Source organism: Pinus tabuliformis, chromosome 5_1 (genome assembly GCF_031772625.1).
Source record: "Pinus tabuliformis cultivar Carrire ecotype Pingquan chromosome 5_1, CPIR1, whole genome shotgun sequence".
Classification (NCBI taxonomy): Eukaryota; Viridiplantae; Streptophyta; class Pinopsida; order Pinales; family Pinaceae; genus Pinus; species Pinus tabuliformis.
In genome coordinates, this window is record NC_142305.1 from 703049587 (window position 1) to 703056828 (window position 7242).

Consider the following 7242-nt stretch of genomic DNA (forward strand, 5'->3'; position numbering starts at 1 on the left):
TGAAATGTATACATACATGCATCACCTATGCATTGAAATTACATCTCATGAGTGGAAAATAGAGATGAAATGCTTTGGTTGTGGTGGATCTTCTCATTAATATTAAACAAGAAATAATTCTAATTTGAATCAACCACACAGCCTCTTGTTAGTAGAATTTACAAATAGTACCTGCCAATCTTCTGTGGCATCATTTATCGATATTCTTTCTACCTATCATACTTGCATACATTTGCTAGTTGCTTGTATTTATGGATAGGACTTGCACATCTTCTTTCTTCCTACTCAATATAGAGACATGAAAATGGGCACGAAGGATCAAAATTGATTCAATGTAGGTTTCATCACTTATTAAGAAGTTAAATTTAGTAACTAATATGGAGTTTTTAATTCAATGTAGGTTTCATTACTTATTAAGAAGTTAAATTTAGTAACTAATATGGAGTTTTAATGTTCGTTTAACAAAATAAAGTTATTTCTATGTATTTTTTGCATACATGTTCTACATCATAATGCACATGTCCACCAATGATGATTGAGTCTTAAAGTGTGATATGTAAAGTACTAATGAAATTTTAAATTAGTTATCATTTTTATATGGAAAAAATAATTTATTTTAACTTGGAAATACTGAAATGCTAAAACGAAGTTAACCCTTGAAATTGTAATGCATAACTCCTTCCATGCTTAGTGGTATGTATTTATACACTTACACATATATACACAATAAATAAATTGCGTGTGAATATAATAAATATATATTGTTATCTGTAAATTTATGATTAGTATATATAATTAAATGAAATTATATAGTGAAACATATTATCAATGTAAAAGTTAATTTTAAGAAATAGGATACGAGTACAACCACCAACATAACTCTATCAATAGTCTTGACTTAACATGTGTTAAAATGAATGAAGATACTGGTTAGAAGGATTGGAAAATTGAATCTTATAGTCAATAGTCTTGACTTAACATGTGTTAAAATGAATGAAGATACTGGTTAGAAGGATTGGAAAATTGAATCTTATAGTTTACATAACGCTTCATAACACCATGGTAGCTCCCTAAAAAATTGTAATTTTATTAAATATTAATGCTAACCAATTAAATATATTAAAAAAACGTTTTTAAAAAATTATTAAGATAAAGAAAAATAAATATTTTTAAATGGTAATCAATTTAAATTAATTAAATTAAAAATTTTAGATATATTATAATAAAATATAATTGAATTTGTTTTTATATAAATAATTTTCTTTATTAATTTAAAACTATAATTTTAGTAAAAAATTATTGAATAAAATTTTAATAATTATTATTAAAAAATATAAAACATTTATTTTGTTTTATCACTTTTAAAGAAATATCTGACTCCTCTACGAGTAAATGTATAACCCCATTATATTGTTTCTGGAAACCATAGTGATTGCAGTAATTTGGCTTCTAACCTTTAAGCAACTCTTTAAATCCTATTATAGAGTCAAACATATATTTGAAGGAAGTACAAACAGTCTTCCCCACAATTAGAACTATCATTTTATCAAATTTGTCTTAAGCTACAAGTAAATTGTATATATGACAATGATTATAACCATAGAAAGTAGGTACTATTTTTGGCCGTGCACTATCACTTTATCAAATTTATCTTAAACTACAAATAAAAATCGAACTAAATAGTATCTATGGCATTGAATATAACCATAGAAAGCAGGTACTATCTTTGGCTGTGATATCACAGTTGTGAGGGCTCAATGCCGAGCTCCGATCCAGTAATGTGAGAGTAGCAGTAGTATAATAAAAGTTTAATGATATATTAGCTCTGAAACTTTAAATAAAAAAAGGTAAGTATATCAGAGTTTGCAGATGGCTGAGGATTTTTTGGTTTCGTCACCCGTTACCTGCGAAGGATCGCGTTAAAATTTTAAAATTTTTTAATGATATATTAGCTCTGAAACTTTAAATAAAACAAGGTAATTATCTGAGAGTTTGCAGATGGATGAGGATTTTTTGGTTTTGTCACCCGCTACCTGCGGATAGATTTTAAAAGGATCGCATTAAAATTTAAAAAATTAGATGAATTAATACATATTGTTGACAAATACGAAAAGCACGATCAGAATTATGAAAATTTCCTAATCTCATGTTTTTTTTATATTCAAATAAAATTTGTATGATTCCAAACATCAAACTGTATCATTCCAATAAATCCACACAAGCTCATAGCGGTGTTCTGTATGCTGTTAACATTTCCAATCATATAGCAGGTAACACACTTTAATATGCGTTGCCAAAATAAACCTCTTCCGTAACCAAGTGGTTAAAAATTGTTAAGCGGACACTTATTACACATAAACATTGCAGTCGCACATTATGCCCAATACGTTCCTTTTCTGGATCACTCAAAATTCTATTTGGAAAAGACATAATAGATGCATTTATTGAAACCGGAAAATCCATGTATGCTGACAGATTCGTTGGAATTATTCTCAAGGCATAAAATCATTTCATGGCTTGAGATCTGGAATTTCATGATTTCGTGAAAATCTCTGGAAATTTTTTGATCGGAGAGGACAGTCTCTCATACGATGTGTGCAAACCCCCGTCTTGGGTACCTAGCATTTCTATAGAATCTTCTGTACAATGTCGACACAAGTTCGATGATTTCAGAGAGGCATGGTCAAGAAGATATCTGTAAAACGCGATGTGAACTACCTTTATTAGCTGTAGCTACAGCTTGAGGAAAAGAGTTAGATGTTAAGAGGAAAGTTTTCTGAATCAAAGCAGGAGAATGCTCTGGTTGATGGAACACTGACGCCTTCCTGTTGAGTAGCAATCAGTCAACACGACGAGCATTGGATTTCCGCAGGTGGAGATCTTATACTATACATTCTAGTATGCTGGCTATAGCGTTTCTCCCTAGGTTTCCTTCTCTTTTTTTTTTCCATTGAAAATATTGTGTCTGAGCAGCTCTCTGATATATATAGTTCTGCCTAGGATTGGATTCTTCAGACACACATAGTTCTGTTTAAGATTGGACCCGGATTAGACCACATGACCCATAAAACCAAAAGTCTCCAGCTAACAATTAGACCACATCGGGAGACTAAAATCTTCATAGCCAGAAGCTTTGCCTCTTTCTCTTCTCATATGGCTAGAAGCCAATGAGCTTATGGGCATGAATCTCTGTTCTCGTTTTCTCTCTGAACGATGGACTCTTTGTTGTTGCTTTTTGGTGGCCACTGCTACAGATGATTTTTGCCATGCTCATACTTTTGCCGCTAAAATTCTCCAGCGAATATGTGCTCAGGTTTCCTTTATGACATAACAGAGAGACAGGGTTTATGTTGGATTTCACATTTTGTATTATGTGCGAACTAAAGATGGAATAGAGTTGAGCTAACTCCCAAATCGCAGCCTGGGATTTTCGGTGACACAATCGACAGCACTTCTACGTTGGTCGAAACCAACCCTACCTTTCCAGTATTATAGCTGTTCCCGCAGATATTTTTATTCTCTGATCTTTTGGACGTTTTGAGGTAAGTGCCTTCTGGTGCCGATCCTTGCTTCCTGAAAGTCGAGCAATCCGAGATGCCTTCAAAATCCAGGTTGTCGAAAAAGACATGATCTCGTTCATGAGGAATGGGATCTGATGACTCTTGTTTTCTCAGATTTTATCCTTTGGATTAAGTTCTTCACTGTTACTTCAATTCATGCCGTAGGGAGTTTATGATCACCGTCATGCTTTTCAACAAATCCCATCAGGACACTTGCCTTGAGAACCGTCATGATTTTCGACAAGTCCAACGGCGCAGCATATATCCCAGACCGCACTTTTCTGGAGCAGCGATTTAGAGAGCTTTGTCATCGGTCCACCTGATCAAATTTCAAAATGATTTAGAGCATTATTTTGAATTTATATATGAATCAAACATATTTTGAATGCTAATATATCATTCTAAATTTTTTGAAACAAACCCCTTTATATACACAGCCTCTTTAATCAAATTAATGACAGCGAAGAAACCCTAAATGGTCACATGATTGTGCAAAGTCCTTCCTATGTGCATGAACTTTTACACGCCAACTTCCAACCTTAAATTCTCCTCATCTGCCCCGGAGAGCGATCATTTGTTTTCGCTGCTACGTAGTAATTAGGTGAGAGATCTCCGCCTTTGTATGTGGGAAACTTTAGAGAAATATAAATGTGTTTGAACTTTGCATACGATAACACTAATAACATTGAAATGGGATTTTCACTGGAAATAAAGACTGAAGCTTACAATGAAGAGGTTTGCATATGATTCTGATTTTATCCCCTCTGTGATTGAGAGATCCAAGAAAGAGTTCACAGGAAAGCTTTGTCGATCAATGTTATAAAATCAATATCTAAATTAAACATCAAACTTATGCATGCGTCCAAGTTCCTGAAAAAAAAAAAAAAAGATACATAGAAAGGAACGCGTGGTTCATGCATAAGCGTTGGCCAGAGTGTTCGCCATTTTAAGCGTATGAGCGCGTTTGTGTTAATGATCGCATAGCCAAAGAGCAACATTCAACACAGACGGAGCACTGGTTTTCAACACACAGAGCAAAGAGCACAGGTTTATCTAATGTAATGGTCTATATTCTAATGTCTAACCATCTCTGTGTATTCTATGTTCTGATACCACTTGATTGCTTCATTGCCAGAGATAATGATCGACTAAAAATAATAAGGATCCACTAAAAACTAAAAATAATTATTACTCTAAGGATCCACTAAAAACTAAAAATCTTTTCTCTATGTTAGGGAATACACGGTAGCGCTAGTTTAGACAATATCCAACACTTCCCTGAGTAGGTTGGCCTCAGCTCCTGATCCCCTGGAGTAATGGGAACTTCACTTTGAAATGAGAAAACAAAACTGTTCCAAAAAAGCGTCTCTATAAACAGAAGCACAGAAGTACCAAATACGAAGTTCTCTGGAATATATGAAAGGACGGCATGAAAAATCCATGGATTTCAAAGGATTGGTGTTATCACTAAAAGAATCGTATGTAATGTCGCCGCCACCTGCACAATACGAGTCAAGAAACATATTGCCACAAAAATGGTTTGTGCGTCCGTTCTTGAGTATTATATTTGTGTTTCTACTGAGACGTGCATTCTCGGCATCAAAACAATAATTATTTGGAAGGAATAACTGGATTTTCCAAAAGCAGTATTCAAAAGATAAGGGTGACTGTGGTCCTAATGCATAGGATTACAGATTAAACGCTGGAAACGGTATCTCCAATTTACCTTGAAACTAATTATAAAAATAATAGAGAATTATGTTCTGCAGCTATCGAAAACAATACTAGTAGTAGATAGTCAAGTCTTGCAGTGCTCTGCAACTACTCGAAATTCAGAAAGCAAGAACAGCTACCAGGTATGAATCCATACGAGAGGTGATAATTTTCTAAAAACAAAGAGTTTTCTTAGGGGGATAAAGGCGTCCATCTTCGCTGCGGAGAATAAAGAAGGAAATAAGAAATCTAGAGAGCCAGAGGCACCTGTAAACATTCCTGTTAGGTGAAAAGAGCACATATTGGATTTCCAGTTAAAAGGACATCAATGGATCTCCAATTTATAGACCATTACAGAGCACAGTATAGAACTTACCTCAAATGAACCACCAAACAGAAGATTGATATTATCTGCCACAACATCTTCCAAGATATTCATAACCTAGTAACTCCCAATCTGCCATTTGTGAGTTACCTCAACCCTCTTCCATTTCTAGCCCGTACAAATCACAATAGATTCCAACAGAGCTTCTGTCCGTCTATTGTCTCATCAAACAGGAGACTTGAGCACTTTGTCGCAAAAGAATACATGAACCGCTGGCATGGATTTTCTTGTAGATCTCCATGAACAAAGACTAGCAGCAAAAAACCTTGATAGAACAAAAATCCTCTACAGCAACACCCACTGACAGTAACAAGAAAGTCCCCGTAGTTCAAGAAGAAAGAGAGAACATAGTTCCATGGCAGTAAGCGAAGAGCTTTGAGCAATGCTGGTCATGAAAACGAGTTTAAATAACAGAAAGACAAGTAAAGACAAGGAGAAACGTTATAACCAAACTATATAGTCGAATATGTGGTATATTGCAACCATCATCTCTTACAAGAAAACACACCGAAGCTAATGGTAACAGCAACCTTTAGTCTTCCCTGGGGCTTCAGTTCCGTGGCATCATTAAAGTCTATGCATAAATTCTCCACCAGCTGAAATCCAATGCTGGTCGTGCTGACTATTCTGCTACTCAACAGGAAGGCATCAGTATTCAATCAACAAGCGCAGTCTCCTGCTTAGATCCAGAAGTCTCTCCTCTAACTTCTGACCTTTTTCCTCAAGGTGTAGGTACAACTAATAAAGGTAGTTCAGAAAGCGCGTTTTTCTTAACAGATGTCTTCCTGACAAAACCAAACTTAAATGATCGAACTTATGTCGATCCTGTACAGAAGATTCCATAGAACTACCAAGTACCTACGACGGTGGATTGGAGACAATCATATGGAAGGCTTTACTCTCCGAACAAAGAAATCTTTCAAAGAGTTTCAGTTAGCGAAGAAATTCCATGTCGGAGTTAGAGTAATCTAACTTATCCGCCAGTATGCACTGGAATTTCTGGTCTTCTGCGATAAATTGACAGACGAACCTTGAAAAAAAAAATTACTGATCAGCAGGCATACTACATTTCAATGGGATGGAAACCTATATTTGAATTTAGGGTTACCGATGTCTAGATATTTAAATTTTATAAATGGAAGAATTATTTACATATATATAAAATATGTAAATAATGTTATAATAGAATTGTAAATGGATCACGATTGACTGCGTAGTTAAAACATTTTAATATCATGAGTTCAAACCTATATTAGGTAATTAATTAAAATAAACAAAATTAATGTGATTTTGATTAATATTGTTATATAAATTAATGCACTGCTATAAATTAAATAATAAATAAATTCTAAAAAAATATCAGTTTATAATAAATTATATAATTAATAAATTCCAAAAAATATCAGTTTATATTAAATTAAATAACTAATAAATTTCAAAAAATCAATTTACAGTAAATATTAGAATTATGGTTTATTTTACAGTGTTGAAATTAAAAAACATCAAAAACTGTAAATTTATTTTAAATTAATATTATTCAGTAGATCTCTTCTCGTCTATTCGCAGATCTCTTCTGAAACCTTC

General features: G+C 33.7%; 1 long non-coding RNA gene across 1 annotated transcript; it reads right to left on the reverse strand.

The window, feature by feature from the left end:
* Positions 1–2696: 2696 nt before the first annotated feature.
* On the reverse strand, positions 2697–6739 carry LOC149166875 (uncharacterized). The gene is made up of 2 exons (XR_016260509.1): positions 5650–6739; positions 2697–3879 (listed from the first exon to the last, which is right to left on the reverse strand). It is a non-coding gene; the product is annotated as an uncharacterized LOC149166875 (long non-coding RNA).
* Positions 6740–7242: the final 503 nt, after the last annotated feature.